Consider the following 12596-nt stretch of genomic DNA (forward strand, 5'->3'; position numbering starts at 1 on the left):
TTAAGCTTCCAACTCCTAGGTGCGTGGTCAGTAGATAGGGACATCTCAATCCACAAAGAAGAGTGGTCGGATATATGTCTAACCCCATAACCAGAATCTCTAATTAGGGGGAGGAGGGCGGAGTTTCCCAGTCCCAGGTCTATTCTGGACAAGCTCCCAAACGCTGGGGAGCAACAGGAATATAAACGGGAGTGGGGGTGGGCTTTCCGCCAGACATCCACCAGCCCGAGTTCAGCTAACAGAGCTGCAAAAGGAGTATCGCCATTAGGGCGTGAGGGGACTACCGGAGGAGTTGGAATCTTATCCCACAGACCGTTGACATAGTTGTTAAAATCACCCATCGCCAACAGGGGTATGCCAGGGAACTGTGCCATAAACCCAGCTAGGCGCTTAAGAATCTCTGCCGAATACGGCGGCGGGATATAAACATTGGCAATAATGCATTGTATAGTAGCAAGCTTACACAGCAAAAAAATGTACCTCCCCCCCGGATCAATAACCTGTTGGGAGCAGGAGAAACGTGCATGCTGTTTAATTAGAATACTCACTCCTCTTGCATAGGCAGAGTATGTGGAATGGTATTGGTGGATATACTGTCTAGAACCCAGGCTAGGAGTACCAGCAGGAGCAAAATGTGTCTCCTGCAGACACACAATGTCAGCCTTCATATCTTTAAGGTGCCTAAGCACCGCCAGCCTCTTCACCGGTCTGCCCAGTCCCCTAACATTCCAAGAGAGAAATCTAATCTTAGCCATCAGAAATACAAAACATAAGTGCAAGTAGGAGTAACCATAATAACAGTCGTAAACCACCAGGGAGGAAAAAGGCAATTAACACACATTTATCAGCGACTAGCGACTGGGAAGTCGCATCACCTGAGATGTCCCAAGACTGGAGAGAAAAAAGTCCGACAGGAGCTGTCGCAGCTAGGAAGAGGCGCCCAGATGGGTGCAGACAGGTCGGAAAATAGTCCTTGTCCGTTGCGATCCTGAGAGAGAAAAAATGAATCAAAAAGAAAAAGAAAAGAAAAACAGTTAAACAGCAAAAAACCGTAGCATCTTCTGTATTAAAGCCCACGGGGCTCACACACGGGGAAGATAGCAGAATAATAGGCCCCATCCGAAACTTGGGGGCTGGGGGAAGGCCATGGAAACACCCAGAGAGGACTCTCCCAGATGACAAGCGGGGTTTCACATATGCAGACATGTTGTAGTTCTAGTAGGGTTACAGTGGAACCACAAACCTCAGCCTTCTGCCGGTCTTGTAAAAGTGGAAGTCCAGTCAGCCTGTTGAAATGTGCCGTTAGCGTGGAGGAGATCTTTGAAGTTTGGCGGCTTTGAGTGCGTTGTACTCCTGGTCAAGCCACTGTGCTGCCGCCGCGGGGCTATCAAAAAAGTGCGTTGAACCCAGTGCCGTAACTCTGAGTCTGGCTGGATATAGCATTCCATATTGAACGTTAAGGTCCCGAAGGCGTCTCTTAACTTCAAGAAATGTTGCACGCTTTTTCTGGAGTTCTGCTGAAAAATCCGGAAATAGTGAAATCCTGGAATTTTCAATCTCCATCTTGTCCGACAACCCCCGCGCTTTAGAAAGAATGGTGTCTCTGTCTTTATAGTTGAGGAGTTTAAACAAGAAGGGCCTGGGACGATTGCCCGGAGGTAGGGGGCGAGACGGCACCCGGTGGGCACGTTCCACTGCAAAAAGCGGTGACAAGGCTTCTTTACCAAAGGTGGCAAGCAACCAATTTTCAATAAAGTCTACCGGGTTTTTACCCTCAACACGTTCCGGAATCCCCACAGCGCGAATATTATTGCGTCTCATGCGATTTTCCATCTCATCAAGTCGCATAGCGTGCTGTTCAGTAAGATGGCAATTATATTTTAGATCCCTTTGCATGGGGGCCAGGTCATCCTCTACTGTGCTCAGTCTGCCTTCTAATGCAGCTGTTCTCTCCCTGAGCTTTTGCATGTCATGGCGGACAAACGTTATTTCAGCTTTAACCCCTTTAATGTCCTCAGAGAGGGCTGCAATAGAGTGATTACAGGAGGTGACAGCAGTGAATATGTCCCTTAGTGTAGGCTCATTTTCCAGCGCTGGGGAGGGGATGGTCTGTGTTTCAGGCCTAGCACTGTCCCTGGGTGTACTCACTGTTTGCCATGCTGCAGACAATCCATCCTCATCCTCCAAGGGAACTGTGTCATCCGCCTCAGGAGAGCCTCCAGGGGTAGCTTGAGGAGAGGGCTGGCCCGCCAGGGCATCCTTGTATGATTTACCGCCGTAGAGGAGCTTCTGTGCTGCTTCCTTGTATTGGTCTTTGGCTGCGCGCCGCGCACCGGCGCCATCTTGGCCTGGGGGGTCCGTCATCCCCTTCCCTCCGGTATGGCGTCTGGGCATCACAGGGAGGGTCCCGGGATGTACCGCGGTGGTCCGGGATGCTTCACCTAGCGTGGCAGGAGGTAGGGGCCCCGAAAACGGCGTTTCAGGGCAGACTGGAAGGATGGAATCACGGATGGCCGGCGGAGCTCAAGGTAAGCACGTCTTCCTACATTCGCCGCTAAGCCACGCCCCTGGTATAATGTTCTTTTTATGAAATGCAGTGTTCCTTCTACGCCAGATATACTTGGACACACACCTTCCAAAGAGTTCCACTTTTGTCTCATCGGTCCACAGAATGTTGTCCCAAAAGTCTTGGGGATCATCAAGATGTGTTGTGGAGAAATTGAGACGAGCTTTGATGTTCTTTTTGCTCAGCAGTGGTTTTCTCCTTGGAACTCTGCCATGCCGGCCATTTTTGCCCAGTCTTTTCCTGATGGTGGAGGCATGAACGCTGACCTTAACTGAGGCAAGTGAGGCCTGCAGTTCCTTGGATGTTGTTGTGGGGTCTTTTGTGACCTCTTGGATGAGTCGTCGCTGCGCTCTTGGGGTAATTTTGGGCGGCCGGCCACTCCTGGGAAGGTTCACCACTGTTCCATGTCTTCGCCATTTGTGGATAATGGCTCTCACTGTGGTTCGCTGGATTCCCAAAGCTTTGGAAATGGCTGTATAACCCTTTCCAGACTGATAGATCTCAATTACTTTCTTTCTCAATTGTTCCTGAATTTCTTTGGGTCTCGGCATGATGTGTAGCTTTTAAGGATCTTCTGGTGGACCTTACTGTGTCAAGCAGCTCCTATTTAAGTGATGCCTTGATTGTGAACAGGTGTGGCAATAATCAGGCCTGGGTGTGGCTAGAGAAATTGAACTCAGGTGTGGACAACCACAGTTATAGTATGTTTTAACAAGGGGGGCAATCACTTTTTCACACAGGGCCATGATGGTTTGGATTTTTTTTCACCTTTAATAATAAACACCTTCATTTACAAATTGCATTTTGTGTTTACTTGTGTTGTCCTTGACTATTGTTTAAATTGGTTTGATGTTCCGAAACACTTAAGTGTGACAAACATGCAAAGGAACAGGAAATGAGGAAGGGGGCAAACACTTTTTGCACACCACTGTATATGTACCTAAGCTGTGGTATTATGACATGCTGCGTTTTCTGGATGACACGTCAGAAGCCAGGCAGTCACTTTCGACTCTTCCGTCTACCCGTCCCTCCACCCTTCCCTCCGCCTCAGGTGAGCCATCCCTGGAAGATCCAGACCCTTCCTTGCTGGACGAAGTTGATGCGCCCAGCTGGAGCCAGGTATATTTTATTTTCTAAAGTTTGGATTGCTCAAATATTAATGATGTCAAGTTCAATGTTTGAATTGCTTCCAAATCTAGGATTTCATCACAAATTAAATTAGATAGAAGGATACAGTAGTTTCCACAAATGTGGCTCAAATCTTGGTGAACTGATGGAAAAATGATGGTGTCAAAATGATAGCCTTTTGTATTTCAAGACAAATGTATTTGCAAGTGAGAACTGTAAAATTGTTAGTGATTGATGATTTCAAAATATAGACATATTTTATTTATTGATTTCTTTGTTTTTTTACACAGGATGAGCTCACCCAGGAGGAGGCTGGGACCAGTGGTATGGAGGAGGAGGCCGGGACCAGCCACACACAAGAGCTAGCTGGGCCCAGCAGGAGTCGGGCTGAAAGCCAGGTCCCTCCCCTCCACCTAGCCAGCAAAAGGCCCAGGAGGATGAGCCGTACAGAGGAGGAGTCCTTGGTGCTTATACGCCAAGCCACACAAGTTTTGTCAAAACCCCCCAATCCGGAGGAGGCCTATGCCACTTATCTGGCTAGTAAGCTACAAGAAATGGACAAACCACAGCGAAACTTGTGTGAAGCAATCTTTTTTGATGCCATCCAACGGGGTCTGAAGGGTGAGCTCACACCCACCACTAAGCTTTACAACGCAGACCCTACTGCTCCTCCTCCTCCTCCTCCTACCACAACTCCACCACCAGAGGCACAGCCTCCAGCGACGCGTGGAGGGAAGGCTAGACGGAAGAGTCGCAAGTGACTGCCTGGCTTCAGTCTGCTCTGAAAGAAGACGCAGGCTGTTGTAGTACCACAGTCTGGGGACATAGATCTCATCTGCTGCTGTTCCTGGTCTTTGGGATTCTAGGACCTGGTTGTGCTCCCTATTTACATGCTACGCAGGTTCGGAATTTTGGTGGCCACTCACTTGATGTGTGCCTGGGGGACAAAAGGCTTCACAAACGTCAAAATTGTCTCCAGTGTTGCCTCCCTCTTGATTTATTTTTGTTCTGAGGAAAAATAAAAAATTATTATTTCAACAAAATCTTGTATGTTTTTTTTTTTTTTTTTTTATATATTTTTTTTTAATTTTGGCTTAAAAAACAAAGTTTATTTGTGAGTAGGCAGATACATGTCAAAAGACTCTGGGGGTTATTTACAAAACACACGTTCATGTAAATATGCTAACTTCAAGTGCAATTTTTAAAGCACTGCAAGTGCACTTGGAAGTGCAGTCGCTGTAAATTTGAGGCTTAACATTTGAAATGAGGGGAAGCTCTGCTGATTTTGAACATGCAATCATGTGTAAGCTAAAATGCTGGTTTGGGTATCTATCTATCTATCTATCTATCTATCTATCTATCTATCTATCTATCTATCTATCTATCTATCTATCTCTACTTGCATAGTCCTGCTTTCAACCCCCCCCCCCCCCCCCCCCCCCACACACACACAAAAAAAAACAATAAAAAATATGACAATAGTAGTTCCAAAAATATATAGTAATAGATAAATTCTATTTTATTTTTTATTTTATTTTTAAGAAATAAATATATATATATATATATATATATATATATATATATATATATATATATATAATTTTTTTTTTTTTTTTTTAATAGGGGTTTTTTTTGTTTTTTTAAAAATTTTGAATATATTTTTTCTATAATTGGAAGATTAATCATAGGATGAGGATGAATAAAAACATGTGGTATAACTCTGTGTGAATATAAGCAGCAAAGCTACTTCACTTTTCTTGCATTACGAAGAAGAAAAGAACGGGCTATATTAAAAAAACACAAAATTAGCAGCATGACGAATATGCTAGCTTCGATACGAACACTAGTTTTACAAGACCGAGCGGTTCCGCCCTGTCCGCCCTGTAAATTCTTTCTGAGCATGCGCGAGACTTAGTTTGACGAACAAGCCTACACACGAGTGGACTGTCCGCTCAAACCAAGTTTCAGCGGACAGTTTTACAGAAATTCCGAAAAACTTTGTTCGTCAGACAGTCCGCTGAAACTGTCCGCTGAAGCCCACACACGAGCGGACTGTCCGCTGAAACACTGTTGGGCGAACAGTCCGCCCGTGTGTACGCGGCCTCAGAGCCCACATCTCGTTGATACCTAAGGAGGGCAAAGACCCGGGCCTATGTGGGAGCTACAGACCCATTTCCCTCCTAAATTCGGTCCTTAAACTATTCTCTAAAATCCTCGCAAAGTGATTGGCACATCACTTGCAGGCCCTTATACATATTGACCAGTTAGGTTTTATTCCTACCAGGGAAGATAGGGACAACACCATTAAGGTGCTTACCCTGATCCATAAAGCAAAGTCATCTGGGACCCCTTGTCTTTTCATGAGTACTGATGCCGAGAAGGCTTTTGATCGGGTCAAATGGACATTGATGTTCTCGGTCCTTCGCCATATAGGTCTGAGTGAACGGATGCTGGCATGGATAAGTAAGATATACTCACGCCCTTCAGCTCAAGTCAAAGCGAATGGGGTTCTCTCATCTCCCCTTGACATCGGGAATGGGACCAGACAAGGTTGCCCCCTGTCGCCCCTATTATTCGCACTGGAAACCTTTCTCTCCACAATTCGACAAAACTCAGACATAACGGGACTCCAAATGGGTACTATTGAGTGCAAGATATCTGCCTACGCGGATGACATGCTGTTCTCGCTGACGAATCCCAGAGTTTCCTTGCCAAATCTCCTTCGGGAATTCCAGATATACGGGATACTTCTTGAAATCAAAGGCCATGGATATTGAATATATCGGTCCCGGATGGTGAGGCCAAGAGGCTACGCTCCGCTTTTCCATTCTACTGAGCTGAAAAATCTATACGTTACCTGGGCGTTGACATCGCAGCGGATTTGGCGCAATTGTACCCGCTTAATTTTGTCCCTCTCCTGAATAGACTGAAATCTGATTTGGGAAACTGGCATGCTTTAACACTGACCTGGTTCGGGCGCTGTAATGCATTCAAAACGACGGCCCTCCCGCGGATCTTATACTTGTTCCAGACATTACCGATCCGGTTACCCCCAATTTTTTTCAGACAACTGCAGGTGCTGCTCCGGGACTTTGTTTGGGCGCGCAAACCGCCCAGAGCCCGTTTGCAATTGCTTGCCAGACCAAAGGACAAGGGGGGTCTGGGTCTCCCAGATCTCAGACAATACTACAGAGTGACTCTGCTAGCGAGAGTCGTTGATTGGCATTGTAACGGGCCACACAAGCAGTGGGTGGAGATGGAGATTGAGGATGGATCCATTCCCCTATTGACCTCCCCGTGGCTCCTGTCCTCCCTACCAAAAGACCTCAGAGGTCACCCCGTAGTGGGAGCTACGTTGGCTGTTGTGCGGAGGTTGTTCCGCTGCACACACATTGCTCCCCTGCCATCACCAATGACTCCGGTTATAGGTAATCCAGACTTCCCACCAGGATTTACCAACAAGAAACTGCAACAGTTGACAGTGGTGGGGAAACAGCGTCTGGGAGAGGTGTGGCCCTCGGGAGGGCTCCCGACCACGCAAACTGTCGCCGAGCTTTCTGACCCTCCGCTTGACTTGTTTAGTGCTTATCAACTTCGTCACTTTCTTCTGGCCATACAAAGGGCCCCCTACACTCCTAGAGACCTGACACCCTATAAATCCATCTGTCACAAAAGGGAACCTGTGCGACACACCCTCTCCCTCCTGTACAACCTATTGAGTAGTCAGGAGGAGGAGTCGACCCCACCATTTATCCACAAATGGGAGAGGGACTTAGGCATCACATTTACCCCACAACAGATAGGGAAGATCCTGACCTTAGTACATAAAGCTTCCATCGCAAACCAATATCAAGATACAAGATAGTCTCACGCTGGTATAGAGTCCCATACCTTCTGAATAAAATGGATAGATCGATCCCGGATGTTTGTTGGAGGTGAAATTCAGATATGGGGACCATGGGACACCTTTTCTGGGCATGCCCGACCTTGAGGAACTTTTGGGTTCCCAGTAGCGTGCCTTCTACACTTGACCGAACAGCCTGTTCGAAAAAACAAAACAACCCTCACGATGCAACTCCTGAATGCCGCCCGGGCCTGCATTCCCGCACTGTGGAGGCAGCCTCAGCCCCCATCCAAGGTGCTGTGGTATTCCAAAGTCAATCATATTCTCCGGATGGAAGAATTGACCGCCACCCTTCACAACACTGAAGAGGCATTTAGTGTTACATTGAGGCCCTGGAGGTATTTTACTGGTACTTGAGACTACATTCGGGAGGTGAGCAGTGCCCCCGTCCCAGAAAACGACTGAACATCTAACGTTTACCTACGTAGGCCATGTCTGCCCTGGGTGGCATCCCCCCCTCCCTTTTTGTCTTTATTTTTCTTTTTTTCCCCGCTGCCATCCCCCCACCTCCTCTCTCTCCGTCTTTGCACTCTCTTCTTCCCCCGTCCTCCCTTTTGACTATGCCTTGTCTCCTTACTAGCCTTCAGGACCCAGAAGAACCCCAGGGTTCTGGACATGACCGGCTCATATTTTACTCTGGTTCACGTAGGTCATGATAAGCTGGCTCGCTGTGGTCCCAGTTGTTCTCCATGATTACATTTGTCCGAACGGAGCTGCACTAGTTATACTGTACTACATGTCGGAGGTGGGGTTTCTCTATTTTCTGCATGAAACTGTAGGAATCCCCTCTGAGAACCCAGAGTTATTTGGCTGCCTATTTTTTGTTAGCATGTAATTGTGACCCTGGGTCATGCTGTATGGTTGACTGTTATATTTATGTTGTTCTACTTAATAAAAGAATAATAAAAATAAAAAAAATAAGTCAATGCCAACAGCTTAAAACTAAAGCCTATGGCATTGAGAAATCCCAGGCGGTCTCCCATACAGGTACTAACCATGTCCCAACCCTGCTTAGCCTCTGAGATCAAATGCACGCTCAACCCTCTTGACAAACGCCAAGATGGTCACCTTGGGAAACAAACAAAAAAAACAAGTCAACGCCAACAACATAAAAAGAAGCCTGCGGCATCTGGAAAACCCAGGCGGTCTCCCATCCAGGTACAAACCAGGCCCAACCCTGCTTAGCCTCTGAGACCAAACGAGATTGGGCGCTTTCAAGGTGTTGTGCCCGTAGGCAATTTCTTTGTGCACTCTCAACCCTCTTGACAAATGCCAAGATGGTCACCTTGGGAAACAAGGGAAAAAAAACAGGTCAAAGCCAACAACAAAAAAAGAAGCCTATGGCACCTGGTATTTCCAGGCGGTCTCCCATCCAGGTACTAACCAGGCCCGACACTGTTTAGCCTCTGAGATCAGATGAGATTGGGCGCTTTCAGGGTGATGGGGCCGTAGGTGATCTCTTTGGGCACTCTCAACCCTCTTGTTAAGCGCCAAGATGGTCACCTTGGGAAACAAGCGAAAATAAACAGGTAAACGCCAACAACATAAAAAGAAGCCTACGGCACCTGGTATTCACAGATGGTCTCCCATACAGGTATTAACCAGGCCGTACACTGCTAGGCCTCCGAGATCAATGAGATTGTGTGCTTTCAGGGTGATGTGGCCATATGTGTTCTATTTAGACACTCTCAACCCTCTTGACAAATACCAAGATGGTTATCTTGGGAAACAAGTGAAAAAAAAAAGGTCAACGCCAACAACATAGACCCTGCCGGTCTCCCATCTGACCCAGACCCTGCTTAGCCTCTGAGATTGGGCGCTTTCAGGGTGATGTGACCTCAGGCGAACGCTTTGGGACATACTCAAAACTCTTGACTGATGCTAAAATGGTCACCTTGGGAAACAAGCGAAAGAAAAACAGGTCAAAGCCATTAATATAAAAAGATTCCTACGGCACCTTTAATTAGGTACTATCCAGGCCGGACCCTGCTTAGCCTCTGAGATCAGATGAGATCGGGCGCTTTCAGGGGGATCTGGCCGTAGGAGATTTCTTTGGGCTCTCTCAGCCCTCTTGACAAATGCCAAGATGATCACCTTGGGAAACAAGCGGAAAAAATAAACCATGTCAACGCCAACAACATAAAAAGAATCCTACGGCACCCGGCACCTGGTATTCCCAGTTGGTCTCCCATCCAGTTACTAATCAGGCCCGACAATGCTTAGCCTCCGAGATCAGACAAGATCAGGCACTTTCAACGTGATGGGGCCATAGGCGATCTCTTCGGGCACTCTCAACCATCTTGACAAACGCCAACATGGTCATCTTGGGAAACAAGCGAAAAAAACCAAGTCATTGCCAACATTGGAGGCTAAGCAGGGTTGAGCAATCAGTTTCCTTGCCTGAAATAGGCATCTCAGAACTGCCATCTGGCTACTTCCCGGGTTTCCAACTCCTTCAACTAATCCCAGGAGACAATACTTCGCCTCCATCCTGGTGGAGGTTCCAACCACCCGATCAATGGTTCCTGTCACCTCTGTCCAGTAGCGGATCAACTTCGGGCATCTCCAAAACATGTGCATCATGTCTCCCCCCATGTTCCCGCACCGGGGGCAACTTGCGTCCGGCCGTTCGGCCAAACTGAAAAAGTTTACGAGGAGCATAATAGGTTCTATATAATAAGAACAGATGTGACATCCTCTGTGAAGAGAGCCACAATTCACCACAGGCAGGATTCCTGTGGCCAATTATAGCTCAGGGGGGTTTAGTACACACCCCACACTATATAAGGCCGCCAGCGCGGCGGCTTTGTATAGTGTGTTGCGGTGGTCAGGGAAAGAGGACTATAGGCAGGGACAGTGCCTTTACTGCTTGGGAACCTAGCACTGTTACAGTGGGTGTTATGTGCCTCCTGCACAGTACACATATTATTACTGGTGTTCAATTTCTGCAATACATGCATCTGCAGTGCAGAAGTTAGAGTCGGTGTTGTGTGCCTCCTGCACAGTATACACCTTATTGCTGGTGTTCTGTTTCTGTAATACAGGAACCTAGTACTGTTACAGTGCTAGGGTGTACAGAGAAGCTGGTATATATAGAAGACTACAGCATACAGAAGAAAGGCTAGTGAATACAGAATACAGGTTTCGTGTATGTAGATAGGCTTGAGTATACAGAGATGCTAGAGTAAACAGTGAGGCTGGGGTACACAGAGAGGCTAGTTTAAAGACAAATACAAAGATGTTAGTGTATATAGAGAGGTTAGTGTATAGAGAGAGTCGAGTGTATACAGAAAGGACAGTGCATATAGAGAAGCTAGTGTATACATGAAAGCTGACATTCTATACAGAAGACTGGGTAGTGTATACAGAGAGTCTAGTGGGTACAGAAGACAGGCTGGTGTATTCTAGCTAGTTTTTACAGTCTAGTGTATACAGAAGACAGGCTGTGGTATACAGAGAGTTTAGTGTATTCAGAGAGTCTAGTGTATACAGTCGGCGAGTGTCTACATAAGACTGGCTAGTTTACACAGTGTTTACAGAGATGCAAGAGTGTACAGAGAAGCTGGTATATATAGAAGACTACAGCATACAGAAGAAAGGCTAGTTAATACACAATACAGAAGACTCGTGTATGTAGATAGGCTTGAGTATACAGAGATGCTAGAGTAAACAGTGAGGCTGGGGTACACAGAGAGGCTAATTTAAAGAGAGGCTAGTATATACAAAGATGTTAGTGTATATAGAGAGGTTAATGTATAGAGAGGGTCGAGAGTATACAGAAAGGACAGTGCATATAGAGAAACTAGTGTATACAGAAGACAGGCTTGGGTATACATCAAAGCTGACAGTGTATACAGAAGACTGAGTAGTGCATACAGAGAGTCTATTGGGTAAAGAAGACAGGCTGGTGTATTCTAGCTAGTTTTTACAGTCTAATGTATACAGAAGACAGGCTGTGGTATACTGAGGGTTTAGTGTATTCAGAGAGTCTAGTGTACAGAGATGCAAGGGTGTACAGAGAAGCGAGAAGCTAGTATATATAAGGCTAGTGAATACAGGCTAGTGAATACAGAATACAGACTCGTGTAAGCAGATAGGCTTGAGTATACAGAGATGCTAGAGTAAACAATGAGGCTGGGGTACACAGAGAGGCTAATTTAAAGAGAGGCTAGTATATACAAAGATGTTAGTGTATATAGAGAGGTTAGTGTATAGAGAGAGTCGAGTGTATACAGATAGGACCGTGCATCTAGAGAGACTAGTGTATACAGAAGACAGGCTTGGGTATACATCCAAGCTGACAGTGTATACAGAAGACTGGGTAGTGTATACAGAGATTCTAGTGGGTACAGAAGACAGGCTGGTGTATTCTAGCTAGTGTTTACAGTCTAGTGTATACAGAAGACAGGCTGTGGTATACAGAGGGTTTAGTGTATTACAGAGATGCAAGGGTGTACAGAGAAGCTAGTATATATAGAAGACTACAGCATACAGAAGAAAGGCTAGTGAATACAGAATAAAGGCTGGCTTCTACGGAGAGGCTACCACTACGGAGATGCAGAACACTATCTAGGGTATATAGAGAGGCTAGATTATACAGAGAGGCTAGTGCATAGAGTGAAGCTATTGTATATAGAAGCCTGGTTAGTGTATACAGAGAAGCTAGTGTGTACAGAAGAAAGGCTAGACAGGCTATAAAGAGAGACACGTTTTTACAGAAGACAGTTTGAGGTATACAGAGATGCTAGTTTATACAGAGAGACTAATGTATACAGAAGACAGGCTAGGGCATACAGAAGACAGAAGACGGGCTAGTGTATTCAGAACATAGGCTAGTGTATATCGAAGACAGGCTATTGTATGCAGAAGACCGGCTAGTGTAAACATACTGGTGTATATAGAGAGGCTAGTGAATTTAGAGGGTAGGCTAAGTGATAACAGAAGACAATCTGGGCTATACAGAGACATCTCATTATTTCATCTAGCTCACATCTCTAA

The 12596-nt window shown here is 46.3% G+C and overlaps 1 pseudogene; it reads right to left on the minus strand.

The window, feature by feature from the left end:
• Window positions 1-8933: 8933 nt before the first annotated feature.
• Window positions 8934-9052, minus strand: LOC143936434 (5S ribosomal RNA; annotated as a pseudogene).
• Window positions 9053-12596: the final 3544 nt, after the last annotated feature.

Source organism: Lithobates pipiens, unplaced genomic scaffold (assembly GCF_037356315.1).
Source record: "Lithobates pipiens isolate NorthernLeopardFrog02 unplaced genomic scaffold, aLitPip1_a1.2 Scaffold_28, whole genome shotgun sequence".
Lineage (NCBI taxonomy): Eukaryota > Metazoa > Chordata > Amphibia > Anura > Ranidae > Lithobates > Lithobates pipiens.